General features: G+C 38.2%; 1 protein-coding gene and 1 pseudogene across 1 annotated transcript in view; both read left to right on the forward strand.

Moving 5' to 3' along the window:
• Positions 1-18487, forward strand: part of NKAIN3 (sodium/potassium transporting ATPase interacting 3) — a 451267-nt gene that overhangs the window by 282311 nt on the left and 150469 nt on the right. The gene's annotated exons all lie outside the window — the stretch shown is intronic.
• The window catches only part of LOC118856049, a 117234-nt pseudogene continuing 103257 nt past the window's right edge, over positions 4511-18487 (forward strand).

An 18487-nucleotide genomic window follows, 5' to 3' on the forward strand; every position in this document is an offset into this window, starting at 1 on the left:
CAGGTTTTATGAAGAAAGCACCCCCATTGTTTCAGACTGAATAAGTTAAGAAATAATAAAGGCCAGGGGGTTGAATCTGATTCACAATGTCAACAAGCCCTAAGACACTGCATCTCCTCTTTCCTAATGTTTATATTCAAGTTTCAATTGCTTAACATTGCTATTGATCGAGACTTCATCCAAATGGTTCTCAACATTCATTTTGTTCAATTCATCCTAACCAAGTAACTTAGCAAAAGAAAACTATGCAAAGTTGAACGCATGCTGTAGTGAAATAGATATCTGGGCCTAGACTTAATTTCAATCCTGCCTCTGCTTCTTAAGAGCTAGACACTTTCTAGCTGTGTGACCTTGGGCAAGTCATTTAGCCCTATTTGTCTCAGTTTTCTCATCTGTAAAATGATCTGGAAAAGGAAATGGCAAACTACTCCAGTATCTTTGCCAAGAAAACCCCAAATAGGGTCACAAAGAGTCGGACACAGCTGAAACAACTCAACAACCAACCATAGATTAGGAGCTTTACCTTCTGAGCCTGAGGTTCTTCATCTATAAAATGAAGGGATTGAACTAAATGATCTCTAAGGTATCTTCTACGATGATCTATGCAGCTATTCCAGGCAAAATGGTTGATGTGAAAGTTCTAGCCTGAGAAACGGAGGCAGAAAGTCCTCAAGAGTTAGAAGATTTAGGGTCATTGCTAAGATATTGCATCTTTTATTCATCATTCAACTCCCACTTCTGTGTGCAAATCTTACTTTTGCTTAGGTTTTCCCCCACCTCATTGATTTCCAAACTAATAAGCCATTCATCCCCTAAAACGCAAAAAGTTTCTATACTCTCCCCTCTTAGAGGAAGCTTTCATAGATTATGTAGGAGAGTATTGATTAAATCTAACTAAGCTTAGTCATCACCTTTGCTTCATGATCTTTTCTCTAGGAAATAACTAGAACCATGGGTGGTACCCATTCTCCTCAGTGCTGAGGACATGCTACTCTAACCTTCTGACCCAGAAAATGAGCACTTCTCTGAAGCCTTTGGTATTTCACCTGATGTTCTTTAGTTGTTCAGGAAAGACTCAGCCCTGTGAGACTCCATCCCAATCTAAGGCTCTGCATATATGTCAGGGCCTCTTTCAGTTTGAAAGGTAATTAAAAAGGCATCATTTCCTCTCTGAGTTGAAAAGGGATAGCTCTGGCAGATTCTGGGGGACCTCTCCCTGGAAAGAACCTCTGTAAAGATTCAAATAACAGAAAAGCACTTTTGATGCAACTGCAACCTGATAACAACACACGGTTGCAGAATGTCTCTAGGCCCTGTGGTTCCATCCTTACATCTGACCTAGGAATCTCTGCCTTCTAACATCTACCGTGTTCTCTCCTCCTTCTCATCATTCTGGCATCCAGTCAATCTTATCTAGTCCCATTCTCATAAATATTAACTTGAACATTTGGTCTAACAGATGACGAACCCTACTGAAACCTACCTGTCTGCACCTGTCAGCTGCCAGCTTCTGTTCTCATCTTCCTGTTGGCAATCCTTAAACCCCAACAAGGCAGTATGGTGCAGGGGAAAGAACAATGACTCTGTCAGAGGAACTGAATTAAAATCCAACCTCTGCCATCTGTGTGGACAAGTCATTTAATATCCCTGGGCATCCATTTCCTTATTTATAAAATGAAGAATCCAAATGTTTCTATATTTGTGGGCCAACCCACCTTCAATGGAAATCATTGTTGCTTTTGTTCAGTCGTCCAGTCATGTCCTCGTGACTCTGTGGACCTTGGCATGCCAATGCTGTTTCTTGGCAAAGATACCTTAGTGGTTTGCCATTTCCATCTCCAGTGGAGTAAGGCAGAAGTTAAGTGAGTTGCCCAGGGTAGCACAGCTAGTAAGTGTCTGAGGCCAGATTTTAAATTCAGGTCTTCCTGACTCCAGGACCAACACTCTATCCATTAAGCCATCTAGCTGCCTCTTAGGCAAACAGAGGTTAAGTGGCTTGTCCAGGGTGACACAGCTAGTAAATGGCTGAGGCCAGGTTTTGAATTCAAGTCTTTCTGACTCCAGGCCCAGCAGTGCATGAACTGAGCCACCCAGCCGTCCTTAATTTTGATGAAATGAAGCAGTTTCATCTGCTTCATACTGACCCACCTCTGCCTAGTTGGATTGCCTATGTTGCCCTAACCAGGAGTCCCAACATTATGAAAGACTTTAAAATGAATAAAGTTCCATCTTTTCTGTCTTCCTCTTTGAGTTCTCATTGAACATTGTGTACCTTTTTCCAAGGACCCAATGGATCTTTACGTGATAGCAGTCTCCTGTTATGGAAAAACTAAGCTTGATAAATTAACCCATGTTAAGGTATTAGTGATTAATCAGAGCTTAATTCTTTATCTCTTCTGGATAACATTTTATCTTAAATGAGAACTGTTTAAATCAAAGAAATTGGGGATAATTTCAGACAAATAGCAACAAGTTGAGGAAGATGCAAAGCATATTTCTCAGCCCCGAACAGATCCTATCATACAGGTGAGAATTTATTCTGCTTTGTGGCTGATCCCTACCGTCCACATGACATCTTCACTACTTACCTTCCAGCTAAATTTAAAGAGAGCTACAGTGCCTAGAGCACAGGACTTGGAGTTAGGAAGACCTGAGTTTGAATTCTGCCTCAGACACTTACAAGCTGTGTAACTCTAGGCAAGTCACTTAACCTCATTCAGCCTCATTTTCTTCATCTGTAAAATGGGGAGAAGAATAGCATACCTACAGATCAAGGAAATAATAGATGCAGAGCACTTTGTAAATCTTGAAGCAACATATAAATGTTATTATTTATATAATATTATATGATATATTATCACAATATCAATATTATTATATAAATAAACATATTATCATTAAACTCACTTGGTTCAATGAATGTTTATACTAAAAATGTTTAGCTTATTTCATTGACATATTTGTTAAACTCCTAACCTGTTTGCCTCCTTCCCTATCTAGCAGAGTCCTTTGCACATAGAAAGTACTTAGTATCATTTGATCAAATTCAGCAACCTTAATATCTTCAACAAACATTTGACACAATCCTTGGCCTTAAGTTAGGTTATTGAGATAATCTAGACTAGGGTTGATGAGGACCTGAACTAAGGTGGTAGCTATGTGAGTAGAAAGAAAAGTCAATTCATGAGACGTTATGGAGATAGAAACAGCAGGATTTGGTGACCGATGATATAATTTAATCATAATAGCTAGCATTTTATAATGTTTTAGGGTTTGCCAAGTGCTTTACATATTATTTCAATTGATTCTCACAACTGCCCTGTGAGGGAGGTGCTATTACCATGTCCAACTGAGGCTGAGAGAGGGTAGGTGGCTTGTACAGGCTCACACAGCTAAACCAGTGTTTGCACTCAGGGCTTCCTGACTGTAATTCTGGCACTCAATCCATTACACTACACAGCTAGTTGCCCACCATATAACGTCGCCCGTGATGTCATTGGCCCACTTCAAAAATGAAGGACGAACAACAGCTAGTCAAGGATAACACTGAGATTTTGAAATTGGAAGACTGGAAGAGTGGTGGTGCTTCAATAGACAAAAGAAAGTTTGGAAGAGAGACATGTTTGTAAGCAAAGATAAGGAGTTTAAGTCAAGTAGAAACTAAAACTAGAACAACCTCATAAGGTATACTAAGATAAGCTCCAAATGTGTACAAAAATTTTGATGTAATTAAGCAGCTTCATTGTTTCACACCTACTGACCCATCTCTGCCTAGCCTTAGACATAAAGGGTGACATAATAAACAAATAGAAAAGCACATAGGCATAGAAAAGCACAAACAAATAGAAAAGAAAGGAACAAATTACTTGTGAAATCTTAGAGTTCATGATTATACCATGGGCAGACAGTATCACAGAAGCTAAAAATGAATGATTTCAATTGTGTAAAATTAAAAAGTTTTAGCACAAACAAAACCAATATAGCTAAAATTTGAAGATAAGCAAGTAAATATAGCAAAGACCACAAAAATAGGAATAATCAGTGTTCAAGGGGTAATGGGGAAAAAGACATACTAATGCAATGTTGATAAATCTGTAAAGCAGTATAACCATTTTGAAAAGCAATGTCTCTTTCTCAGTCTGAGTCCATCATCTCTGTCATGCTACATCATGAGTCCCGTAGAATTATGGTTGGTCATTACATTGATTGGAATTCTTAAATCTTTCCACTATGCCATTCTGGCTCAAACAGATAAATTAGCGAGACATTTGTAAAATATGTTGATCACCTTTGGGGAAAGTGCTATGTGAAGTTATATCCTTCAGCAATATTAAAAATAGTAATTTTTTAGCTAGCATTTATATACTGCTCTAAGGTTTGCAAAATTTTACATATGTTATCTCATCTGGTCCTCACAACAACCCTAGGAGGTAGATACTATTGTCCCTATTTTATAGATCAGGAAACTGGGGCTTAGAGAGTGATTTGATTGGAATCACACACTTCGGAAATGTTTGAGGTAAGATTTGAACTCAAGTCTACATGACTATTCACTGTATCACCTAACTGGTTATACTTCAAAAGATCTTTATTTTTAGCAATGATACATCCTACAGAAATCAATGTCAAAACCTCCTTACAACTTAGTTTTATGAGATACCATGTTCAGAGATAGTCATTGCCTAGTGATCAACCACTTCTGAATTCATCCAGGCTACTTGGTGGACATATAGAATCTGCCACTATCTTTCTATCCACACTGACTTCCTCACCTATGAGAGAGAGACAGAGAGACAGAGACAGAGACAGAGAGCAAGAGAGAGACCTTTCAAGCTTTAAGACATTGATTACATGACTTTCACATAGTAGACATTTAAGAAATATTTGCCAGATCAAATTGAGTTTATCAGCCCTGCCAAAGCTTAACACAGCCTTTAAGAATGAAGCCTGGCAAAGTTTTAAAAGTATTTTCTGATAGATAAATAGTCAAAGGATATATTAATTCACATTTTCAAAGAGAAAAAATTCAAACTATTAATAATTATGTGAAATAATGCTCTAAATCACTAAAATATAGAAAAATTAAAAGCAAATTGAAAGTTCTACCTCACACCTATCAGACTGGCAAGGATAACAAAAGAGAAAAATGGCAAATGTAAAAGCTGGGTGACCAGGCACACTAGTGCACTATTGGCGAGACTGTGAACTGGTCCATCCCTTCTTGAAAGCAATTTGAACCTATGCCCCAAAAGTTACTAAACTATGCAAACTTTTTGTCCCAGCTATACCAATGGATCAAACACCCCCAAGGAAATTTTTTAAAAAAAGAGGAAAAGGTCCCATATTGCCCAGAAACATTTATCATGGCTCTTTTCAAAAATCAAAAGCTAAGGAAGTCATTCTTTTTTTAAGGAATGGCTAAATAAATTATGATATGTGAATATAATGGAATATTATTGTGCCACAAGAAATGATAAAATGGACAGAATCCGAGGAACCTGAACCGATAGAGAATAAAGTGAATAAAACTAGAAAAATGATATATACAATAACATTATAGAGAAAAACAACTTTGAAAGACTTTAGAACTCTGATCAATGCAGTGACAAACCATGAGTACAAAAAACTAAAGATGAAACATGCCACACAATTCCTGCCAGAGAGGTGATGAACTTAAAATTCAGAGAGAAAGACATTCTTGGCCCTTGGCCAAAGCAGGAATTTGTTTCACTGGGCATGCATATTTATGATGAGAATTTTCTTTTTCTTTTTTCTTTTGTTGTTGTCAGGGGAAGGGTGAAGTGATAATGGGAGAGTCAGACTATAAATGTTTATAAACTATGCATGCTACAATGTGAGTATTATATATGTGTATGTTTATGTTATATATGTATGCAATACATATTACATATAATACATACACATATAATACACATACTCTATATATAAAATACACAAATGGACATACATGCATGCATTTTTTAAGTACCCAACCTGAGTGACCACAGTGAAACATCAGAAATAAATGGTAGATAACGGAGTGTAATATCCTTAAACCAGGAAGAGTGCAGGCAGTGTCCCTTGTTTGAACCCCAGGGATGACTAACTAGCTTTGTTGCTGGGTTTAAATAGGACTTTTTTGCAATAGTGAAAAATGATTTCAATATGTGGGCCCTAGCTTGATAGACTTTAATGCTGTGTGGGGGGAAGTGCTCACATTTCTAACCTTGTTGTGGGCAGAATGCTTAGAGAGGTTGAATGAGATCCAACAGCGAGCCAATCACAGGTGATCCAGGGAGCCTTAACACAAGAGGACAAACAGTAAAGTGGCCTTGTAATTACATTCTGTCAAATAGAGAAGCTAAGCAGTCAGCAGTTTTGCATCAGAATGCATTTGGTTATTCCCTTTACAATGGGCTGGTAATCCTATAAATATTTATTGCTGAACTTAACAATGTACACCAGAAGCTTTCACCCTTTTCTTCAGCATGAGAAGAGCCTCTAACTTACAGGGCTGTCCTCCATAGCCCCTGTGTATATTCAACAGATAATTTGTCAGGGACAGTTTCCTCTAGGGAAATTTGCGGGAAATCAGACCATGCATGCCCTAGTTCCCAAAGCATTAATGGCCAGACTATGCTTCAGTTAGTATAATATCAAATATGCAGCTATTTAGCATTTTGGCCAGAAAAACCCTGGGTTTTTAGAGCTGGAAGAGAAACTGTACAGGCCATATAGTTCAACTGCCTTACTTTACTCATGGGGAAACTTAGATGCACAGAAGTTGAGACTTGCCCATAGTTACTGTATTAAGGAGAGTGATATTAAGAACTGCCCAGAATGGTAAAAATAGGGCCACATTGTGGAAGGCTGTTAATTCCAGACACAATTCAAATTTTATTCAGTAGGCAAAAAGAAGCCATTGAAGATATTTGTTTTGTTTTTGTCTCGTTTTCATTTTTAATGTTAATTTATGGCAAAAAACAAGCTTTTCCATAACATAGTATAATAAAAAAGATGATTGCACATGAAACTGTGAATCCATCATGTACAACTTGCTATTCCCTCTAAATATACAACAAAGTTATCACGTAAATTTCTTTTTTTTTCTTTTTTCCCCACCCCTCCAGAGGTGACTACAATTACACACACACACACACACACACACTTGTAAAATTATTCTATTCATACTTCCATTTATGAGTTCTTTCTCTGGATGTAGATAGCATCTTTTTTCATATGACCTTTGTAGTTAATTTGGGTGTTTATAATAGTCAAAATGATTTATCCACTCAAAGTCATCCTTAATACAATATTGCTGTTACTGTATACAATGTTCTCTTGGTTCTGGTCATTTTGCTCTTCATTATTTCCTGCAAGTCTTTCCATGTTTTTCTAAGCTCAGTCGAGCTCATCGTTTCTTACAGCACAGTAGCATTCAATCACAATCATATACCACAATCTGTTCAGCCATTCCCTGATTGACAGGCATCCCTGTAATTTCCAATTCTTTGCCACCACAAAAAGAACTGCTATAAACATTTTAGAACATGCGGGTCCTTTTCCTTTTGCCTAATCATCTTTGGAAGTAGATCTAGATTGCTGGTTCAAAGGGTATAGGTAGTTTAGTAATTCTTTGGGCATAATTCCAGATTGCTCTCCAAAATGGTTGGATCAGTTCACAATTTCACCAAAGATGAATTAGTTTCCCAATTTTTCCACATCCCCTCCAATATTTTTCACTTTCCCCTCCAATCATTTTAACCAAACTGGCAAGGTATAAAATGATATCCCAAGGTTGTTTCAATTTGCATTTCTGTCATCAATAATGAAGATATTTGTGCATGACCAGAACTGAGTGAGGAACATAATGGTGGCAGATGTATGCTAACAGATGAATTGATGTGGAGTCAGAGTAGAAGCAGAAATGCCTTTTAGAGGGCTGTCGCAATAATTGAGGCAGGTAGTAGTTGGGACCGTAGTGGGGTGATGGGTATGGGAAGAAAAGCAGCTGCGGATACTAAAGAGGTTGTGGATTGAAATTTACAGGATTTGCTAAGTGATTGCCTGTGGAAGATGGAGAGGGATATATCAAAAACAATCTGGGTTAAGAGAAAACTGTTACTACCACTTTTACTTACTTGGTTGCTAACTCAAAAGATTGGGTAAGTAAACTCAGAAGGTTCAGAGGGAAAGATAATGATCTCAATTTGAGGCGTATTCAGTATGTTGGAAAGAGCCCTGACCCGGGAGAGAGGACCTGGGTTCAAATCCTGCATATCTCAATAAAATTAAAAGGTTGGACTAGATGGTCTCTAAAGTTCCCTCTAGTTCTGTATGTGTGATCCTTTGATCCTATATTGAATTTCAGATGACAGTGGAATGTCCAGGTGAAATCGTATAAGCCATTAGAAGTACAGATCTGGGGAGGGGAAGGATCAAGAGGGAAGACTAAATATTTTAATAGTTAGACCTTTATGAAAACTGTGCAATTTGTGAGCATGTTTGTTTTTAGGTTCCTTTTAACAAATTTGATATTACCATTGGATGAGATGGATCGATGGATGTTTTGAGATGAGGTACAAAAATTTTTCTCATGTGCACCATCATTTGAAATACTTTTGGTATCCCAGAACAAGTTATGAATAAAACAAATATACTCAAAAATAGTTATCTCCATAGATGTTATAGTTAGATCTAATAAATGACATTGTCAAGGAAGAGAGTATAAAGAAAAAGAGCTGTGGACAGACATTTGAGGGGCGTCCATATTAAGGGCTAAAGACCTGGTAAAAGAGACATAGAAGGAGTAGAGTGGTAGGAGGAGACTCAGGAGAGTGTCATATCTCTGAAGCTGAAGAAGAGACTATTCAGTAGAAAATGATGTCAACAGTGTTAAAGGTTCTAGAAAATTTGAGTATTAAGACAGACAAATGTTATTAGATTTGATGATTGGGAGGTCATTGAAACTTTAGAGAGAACACATTGGAGGGGGGACTGATTTTAAGAAGTTAAGGAATTATTGCACAGTGAAAAGAGGAGGTATCAGATATTGACATCTTTTTCCAAGAGATTTAGTCTGATTGGACTAGAAAACATCAAAGTAAAAGTTTTTGAAGCTTAAGGAGAATTGAGAATATTTATAGACAGATGTGAAGGAACCTGAGGATGCGTGCAAGAAAAAAAAAGTATGGCACTTGTGTCAACACATTGGAGAAGATGGGAGGAAATACAAAGAATGTAGGAAGCTTAATGAATCTTATTGAGTAGTAGACATTTCTCATCTTCTGTGGCAAGAGGTGAGAGAAAGACAAAGGGTGATGATCCTAATGTTTGAAGAAATGGCAGTGCGACTGAGGGAACTCATATCAGATGACCTCAATCTTTTCTCTAAGATAGAAATCTAGGTCATCTCTTACATTTGACAGTGTGGTTGAGGCTAAGAGGAGAGAAGGAAGAATTTGAAACAGACACTGTGGGGAATGAAATGAGCAGTTAATAAGGATAGATGAGTAGAAGGATTGTTAAGCATCAACTTAGCTGAGAGTTATGTACAATAAATTTGTAGCAGATGAATCCTTTCAATTTCATGATTTCCTCCAGTGGTGTTTGGTAGACTTTGAGTAGGAGTAAAATTATGGGAACGCTCAAAGATGAGGATTTACAGTGAGTGTAGAATATTGCATATACTCTCAGATACAAGCAATATGTTGCTTTTTTTGTTTTTGCTGAGGTGTTTTTTTTCTCTTAAAAAATATTTGATACAAGGAGTGGTTTCCTGGAGTGGAGGGGGGAGCGTACATTCATTCAAAAATGAATGTGATGTAAAAAAACAAAAGGCATCATTTTTAAAGGTTAAATTATAATGGAAGGTCATAGAAAGGGTTAGGTATGGAAGTAAATACTTCCTGAGTAGGGGAGACAGAGATAGGGATGAGTGAAAGAACTAATACTTTCGATAAGGAAGAAGAGTAGGTTTATTGTGATTGAGAGAATGGCAGATGGGATTATGAACTTGGAGAGTAAAGTTTCAAAGTTGTGTATCTTGGAGACAGTGCAATTACAAGTAACTATGAGCCCTTTACAAATATTATCTCCCCTGGTCCTCGCAACAGCCCAAGGAGAGGAAAGTATTATTATCCCCATTATACAGATGAAGAAATTGAGGCTGAGAGGGAGTGAGCAACAAGTAGTAAATAATGAGAGAAATGATTATTTCTCTTATATAATAACCATTTACTATTGGGGAGACCCAGGATTTTTCCCCTTGCTATTTCCTCCTTCTCTAACCTTCTCCCCAATTTTATTCAGACCTTGAACCGAGGGAACTCATATCAGATGACCTCAATCTTCTCTCTAAAGTAGAAATCTAGGTCATGCTTCTGGCAGTCCCCTCCAGGCTCTTCTTTGAGAACTCTCTCGTCCTGGCCCCTGGGCGAGTCTCATTCCCTAGGCAGCCCTGGAGCCCCGCGCACTGCAGAGACCCTCGGTAGGGGAGACCGGGACCCCAGGCCATCGGAGGGCACGACTGGGACTCTCCAAACGCCATTCGGCAGCTTTTCGATCCCCTGTGCCCATACCCAAATCTGGCCAGGCTGATGAGACCAGTGAGGATTCCCTACGACTAGAAATCCAGAGGGACACTAGGGATCAGGAGATCTCCCAGTTGATGGCTGAAGGCTACGTTGTGTCTGAAATGGAAGACCACATTTCCCTGCTCCATGAGTACAATGACATTAAAGATGTGGGCCAGATGTTGAAAATTAGCCAGCACCAGAGGTGTCACCACCAAGGAGCTGTATGGTGAATTTGATTTGGACATGAATGACTAAGAAGAAAGGTGGATTCCCCTGCATCCTCCTACTCTACCAGGTGAAAAGACCTAAGGAGGAGCATGAAGATGAAACCTACAAGATTTCTAAGAGAGTCCATCATGGCAGAAAAAGGATTCATGAGTGCCTTTCTGGAAAGTCTAGACTCATTTGGAAGGGAATATGGAGGAGAGGGGATGTAAGGGTGTGTGTGTGTGTGTGTGTGTGTGTATGTGTGTGTGTATGTGCTTGGGGTTGTTGAGGTGATTTCTCCACTCTACAATCCTTTAAATTCTGAGCATTTCAGATAATCTATCACTAGTATTCTTGAATGTATTCTCCTTGTATATATTATAAAAAAAATCATTTCCCTCATCCGTAGCTTTGGAATTGTTACTAATTTGTGTGATGCTGCTTGTATCTTCAAACTCATAAGGACCATTTGTCTTAGGTGATGGTGAATAGGACTTGAAGGTGGGTAATGGGGAAGGAGAGAAGGGTTCCTCCCTCCTAGGGAGAGAGAGAAAGTGTTCCAGTTACCAACTGCATGTAATTTTCCAGTCATAAAAGGCAAAAGTTTTATTGGTTTCCTAAAAAAAAGGAAAGAAATCTAGGTCATCTTTTGGTTATTGAAGGTATGGTTGAAGCTGAGAGGACAACAGACACTATAGAAGAGGAAAAGTCATTAAAGGACAGTGTGGTGGTAGAAATGTGGTCTGAAAGGTAATAAGGATTATGCCTTTCCATCTCTCTGTTCCTTTGACTCCTGAAGAGCAAGAAAAAGTATGGATTCCAGTGGAAGAGATTGCAAAGGATATGGTATCCTCAGAGAACAAACATAGGTTTGTTAAAGGAGTTCTACCAATAGTTTTCTCCCTCGAGAGTGCTTCTAATCTTAGATTAACGGAGTTAAACCTCTATTTCTTCTCATCCTGTCCAGTTCCTGGGAGGCCATCAGGAATGTTTCTCATAGCACATTTTGGAACTCTTGTCCCCACTCCTCACATGCATACAATTGACATAGTAACTATTTGACCATAAATTTTAAATAAATGTAATGTGTAGGATTTGAACATTAAGACAACTAACAAAACTAAGAATGGTTAATTGGTTGCTGTTCTTCAGGCCCAGAGAGGATCAAAATGACATCACTATGTTGGCATCAAGGTACAGCATGTCCAACTGTGGCTGATCAGACCAATACTAGCTTGGAAGTGTCTACCACAGGTCAGGCACTAGTAGTCTGTATATACATTTGGAGTGAAAATGTCTCCAAATTTGCACATATCATGTTTCTTTTGAGCTACTGCAAGTCTGCCTCGCTCATCGAGCACAGCACATTCTTTGATTCAAGCATGCCACATTGGCTCTTGGGTAAATAACCATCTTGCTGGTGAAAACCATGAATGACTCCAAAGGGAAAGTTGAGAAGTTAGTATGTGACAAGCAGAAGTCACCAAGATTAGATTTCTAGTAAGAAAATAATACCAGCATTTGAAATACTTGGAAATTAGGTCCCAGAAGAGGCAGGTAGGATGTATAGTATCTAGAGTTCTAGACTTGGCCTCAGGAATATGAGTTCAAACCCTGCTACTAGCAGATTATCCCTGTGTAAGTCACTTAACCTCTCTTTTTCTCAGTTTCCTCTTTTGTAAAATGTGAATAATTATAACACCTACCTCATGGGGTTGTTGTATGGATCAAATAGGATAATATATGTTAGGCATTTTGTAAACCTTAAAATACAACATGAATTATAATTATTATAACGTATTTTAGATGGCATAACTAATGTTTTTCAAAATGCAATTAATACCTGAGTCATTTTGAGAACTCAAATCTAAGGTGTTTAAATATTCTTAACCTATTAACTTACTGTGAGTGAAGGAGAAAAATAATCATGACCCCAGGCATGATTTACTAATCTAGGAGAGAGATGGTACAAGTAGATGTCAGACAAAGAAATGAGAGTGATTCCAGCGTAGTCTGGCAGAAGTTTATGGATTATACCTGAAAAGAGAATGAGTGGTTACTGAAGAGTACGTAGAATGGGATGTTGATGTAAAAACAAGTACTTTTAAAGACTAACTTCTGACTTTTATGTATATAATCTATTAATTAAACAGGTATCTGTTGCATGGCCAATAATGTGATAGACTACTGGGGAAAGGAAACAACACATAGGATTCACATCAGAGAGAGGAGACATGGGGTAAAGAATTTGGATTAGGGATAGGAGACATGAGCATAGGATTCAAGACTATTTTTCAGATGAAGAAACTGAGTACTAGTAAAGCAACTTTTGATGGTTTACAAAGGTAATAAGTGGCAAATATGGAATTTTCACACAGGTCTTCTGCCTTCTTATCTGGGGCTCTTCCACTGGATCCCACTGGCCTTCATTCTCCCTCTCCTTGAGCACTTTACTATTTCAGAGAAAGCTAGCATAAATGAAGGAATTCATTACAAGATGACAGTGACCATATGGAAGTTCAATTTAACAAACATTTAATAAGCACTCACCATGTGTCAAACACTTGTGCTAAGGGCACTGGGCATGCCAAGATAAAAATGAAAAGTCACCACACTCAAGGAAATAACATTAGTAATAAAGGTCAATAAGAAACAGTAAATGGATTATGTTATTTTTATTATAACAAAAGCTGATTCTTCATACACAGAGGCACATTCATTTCAGAACAATTCCTGTCATAAGACTTGTTTGAAGGCGTCAGTAAGAGTTTTTCTCCTTGGCAGTGTAATTGGCAAAAAGCCCAGGAATAACCATTTCTGCCCTGAAGAAGTACCAGCTCTAGCTGGCTCAATGAAAAAGGGACAGGTAACACAACTTGACTATGTTTTTGTTGCCATAAGTGTGTGTTTGACACAGCCTTTAAGCCTGGAGTCCCCAATATCATCATTTATCCATGATAATGCCACCTGTGTGTCACGTAGTACCTTTTGCTACCTCAAACTATTTTAGATTAATAGTTTGGACTGCAGTCTCCAAAACATATGCCACAAATTGATTAATTGTGGTAGCCAATGTTTTGAAATTTAAGTTTTGAAAACACAATTATCAAATGCATGCTCATGACCTTAAGCTTCCACCCATTAAGTCCTGGTTGATGTCAATGGTAACTGTTTTTCTTTGAAACAGCAACCCTGAGGGTCTTCTCCTCCCAGTTTGATTTTTTTAAATCTTTTTTTTTTCTAATTAAAGGAGCCATCCCTTGACTCACTTCTTAAAGAGGCCTATTCACTGAATGGGCGCTACCTCACTCTAAGTGAATACATGAAAAGGCCTTGGCCTAAAAGGGCCAGGGTCTCCCATTGCATCCTGGGTCATCTCCAGTCATCCTGATGAATATCTGGTCACTGGATCCAGATGGCTCTGGAGGAAAAAGTGAGGCTGGTGACCTTGCACAGTGCTCCCTCACTCAAATCTAAGTCAACTTTAAGTCATGTCATCATTTCCCTGATGTCATGGTCCTCTTCGAAAACAAAGGACAAACACACAAGCTTGGTTGATGTACTCTCTTCATTTCTTAACAAACCAGGATCTGTAAGTAGGTGTTTCAGCCAGACATAGTCCCTGAAGCTTTATTTACAGCAAACAGCCCAATACCAACTCCAGAATGTACAGTAAGTGTTTCCATCTTACTATTACTCAGAACACTGTACTAACCTAATGAAGCCTGACATTTCTGGGTTAAGTAATATTCATAATTACTGGTGTGCTTCAGAACCAGTGAAAGAAGATCACTAATTAAGTATTAACAGCAAGAAGCCCTAGTTTATTTAACTTAATTCTTCAGTATAGATAGAAGCTGACAGTGGGTCCTTTTATAGCTCCCTACATTAGAAATAATTTCATCCAATTTCCTTCGAGCATAGAACATTAAAATGCCAGCTACTGCTGAGATGACATGTGTGCTACAATGCTGACAAGATCTGTACTCTCATACTCCTGCCTTTTATTTTTTTCCCTTTGCCACCATTAGTAGCCTTTGAAAAGTGGCAGGCCATTTCAGCAAAAGAAGTAAGGTGGCCTGACTAGTAGTAATTGGCCTCCTAATGAGACGATTATTTTTTAACACATGTAGAATCTACTTTAACTTCAGTGAATGTCAGATGGATCATAGGACAAATGTCAGATCAATGCCCCTTTCTCATTTCCAATGTGATGTTTAAGTACTGTTAGAAATGCATTCAACTATATTAATAAATATATCTAGGGTACATTAGGGAATTTTTAAAGTTCCCAAGGAAAAACACAGCTCTATAACTAACTACTTACGGGATACTCATCTCTCCCTGAGCTATTGCCATGTTAACTTTAGACCAAAGGTACAACCTTTCATTTCTATCTGAGGTGTTGTTTTTGCATCCACTGTAGAGTCAGACAGAATGGCCTTTGCAAATGATAGCATGATTTTAAAAAATTTTGATCATTTTCTGCCATTTTTTAAAAAAGAGTCTTAGGCACAGAGAGCCCAACTTTGATAGAGTATACTATATCCTTGTTCCATATCCTTGCTGCGTTGGGACAAAATAAACTTTTTTTGTTAAATATTCAATGATTTTCTAGTCCTTCATTTCATCCCAATATTGTACATGAACTAAGAGGATACTAGTATCAGAGCATCACCTCCAACAAACAATCAATAAATGAGCATTTATTAAGCATCTACTATGTGCCAGGCATTGTGCTAAACACTGGGGATATAAAAAAGCAAAAGACAGTCATTGCCCTATAGGAGATCACAATCTAACATGGGACAACATGCAAACAAATATCTACAAAGCAAGCTATATACGGGATGTAAAGAAAATAATTAACAAAAGGCACTATATTTAAAATGGACTAGGGAAGGCTTCCAGTAAAAGATGGAATTTTATTTAGGATTTAAAGTAAGCCAAGGAGGTCAGTAGGCAGAAGGGAGAAAGGAAAGCATTCCAGGCAGGAGGGACAGTCAGAGTAAATTCCTGGAGCCAAGAGATGGTATCTTGTTTATGGAACAGCCAGAAAGTCACAGTCATTATATCAAAGAGTTTATGTCAGGGAGTAAGGTGTAAGACAATTTTAAGGTAGAAGGAAGCTAGGTTATAAAGGGCCTTGAATGCCAAACAGAGCATTTTGTATTTGATCTTGGAGACAATAAGAAGCCCCTGGAATTTATTGAGTAGGGCAGAGTGACATGATCTAACCTACACTTTAGGAAAATCACTTTGGTGGCTAAATGGATTGGAATGGTCAGAGCTTGAGACAGACCTACCATTAACCTATTACTATAGTCCAGGCATGAGATGATGTGGGCCTTCACTAAAGTGGTAGCAATGTCAGAGGAGAGAAGGGGGCATATCTGAAAAATGTTGCAAAGGTAAAATGGACAGGCTTTGGAGACAGATTGTATATGGGGGTGAGGAGATAGTGAGGAGTCAAGGATGACTACTAGGTCATGAGCCTGGGGAGCTGGGAAGATAGTGTTGTCCTCTACAGTGATAGGGAAGGTAGGAGGGGCAAAGTGTTTAGGCCCACAGGTTCCCCACCTTGGTTTAGGGGTGTAACAACAATGTTACTTGCAGCTACTCTGGAGGTATAAGGCCTATAACACCAGCACACAGGAGGGCTGCTAGCGCAAGTTCTTTGATCTGCTTTTCTAAAGGAAAGCAACTTTAAGGGGTTTACAAACTTACTTTTAATTAAACATATATATATAATATACATATATTATATATATGCATATACTATATATATATTTCTCATTTACTTAGTTCAGTGGGGAAAGTCAGCACCCTGAACTTTAGAGCAAATGCAAACAGAAATTACAAACAGAGAAAATAACACCAGTCAACAGATACGCTTCTGTCTGACCATAGCAATACATACATAGTTACCAGAGAGAGAAGCACCAACATCCGGGTTTTCAAAGCTGGGGTGCTCCTTAATGGCTACCCAGAGTCTTGTCTGGTCAAATCACACAAACACTCTTCCAATGAGTGAGCCCCCAAAGCAAAATTCTAATTTCAGAGTATATATATTGTTTCCAATCAAGGATTCTTGATTGAGTCAAAAACTCTTGATTCAAACAAAGGCAAGATTCAATCAAAGGCACATGATTGCCTTAGTGCTGAGAAGCACTCCAAAAGAAAAAGCAACAAAAAGTCCCACTTTACCATTTCAAGGGGAAGAAATATTAAGTTCTATTTTGGACATATTGGATTGAAGATTTCTACTGGGCATCCAGTTTGAGATGTCTGAAAAGCAGTTAAAGCTGTGAGATTGAAGATCAGCAGAAAGTTTGAAGCAAGATAGGTAGATTAAGAATCATCAGCATAAAATAATTAAATCCATGGAAGCTGATGAAATCACCAAGTGAAGTAGTATAGAGGTAGAAGAGAATAGGACCCACGACAGATCCCTGAGAGACATCTATAATTAGAAGGTGTAATTTGGAAGAGGATCCAGCAAAGAAGACAGAGTTGTAGTGGTTAGATAGGTAGGAAAGCCAGGGGAGTGTGGTTTCCCAAAATCCTAGAGAGAAGAGACTATCAGAGAGGAGAGAGTGAGCAACAGTGTCAAAGTCTGCAGACAGATCAAGAAGAACATCACTTTGTTCCACCCCTTCCATAGCTGCTAAAGTATAGATCAAAAGTCCATCACTCACCTACCCTCAAGCTTCAGCAACTCCATACTGCTCAAGAGCCATGAAGCCTTTTCTTCCCCCAATAGAAGTACTTTATATTTTTGTGTATATAAATATAGTACATTATTAATATATGTACTTAACATCCTCCCCTGATAAAATATGACATTGTTAAGTTATGAATGGAGCATACAGGTTGCCCATTGGCTATATCTTGATTGTTTTATGTGACTACCTATCTTCTTTTTCATAGTCCAACCTTAACATGCCTGAAGACAACTGGGTGGCATAGTAGATAGAGCACTGGTCTTGGAGTCAGGAAACTCTCAGTTTGAATCTTGCCACAGGTGTTTTCAAGCTGTGGAACCCTGGACTAGTCATTTAACCTATCTGTGCTTCGGTTTTCTTATCTATAAAATCAGGGAGTTAGACCCAGTAGACTCTAAAGTCCCTTTCCATCTCTAAATCTTATAATCCTGTAATTCCATTAAGCAATGTGGTATATTATAGCTATTTGTCTCATCTCATCTCTTTAAGAAATTGTAAGGTCCATGAGTTCAGAAACCCATGTCTTACCTAAATTTTGTATCTAACCTAGTACAGTGTTGCACACAGTAGGTGCTTAGGAAATGTATTTTAAATCAAATTAAATCTTCAGTTAAAAGTACCTAAGAATTCATGTGGTTTAATCCATACCCATATTCTGTCAGGAAGCTCATCTGCAACATTTCCCCAAAGAAATATCTAGCCTGTGCTTACACGATTCCACAGAGAGAAAGCTCACTGTAAGTAGCCGGTTCAATATTTTATCAACTTGTTAGATTTTCTTTGTGCATTTGTACCTCCCTATAACTTTCCTTCATTGGTCTTCTATTATATTCACTATGTCCACTATTGACCTGACTCTATTCCTCTCCCCGCTAAAAGCAAAGGAGAAATACATTTAAAATCCAAACTCTATGAAATGAGCAAAAAAGAAAATTGTCAAATGCTCTCTGCCACTCATGTCCCTATTTGTATTTTTCC

Source organism: Trichosurus vulpecula, chromosome 1 (genome assembly GCF_011100635.1).
Source record: "Trichosurus vulpecula isolate mTriVul1 chromosome 1, mTriVul1.pri, whole genome shotgun sequence".
Taxonomy (NCBI): domain Eukaryota; kingdom Metazoa; phylum Chordata; class Mammalia; order Diprotodontia; family Phalangeridae; genus Trichosurus; species Trichosurus vulpecula.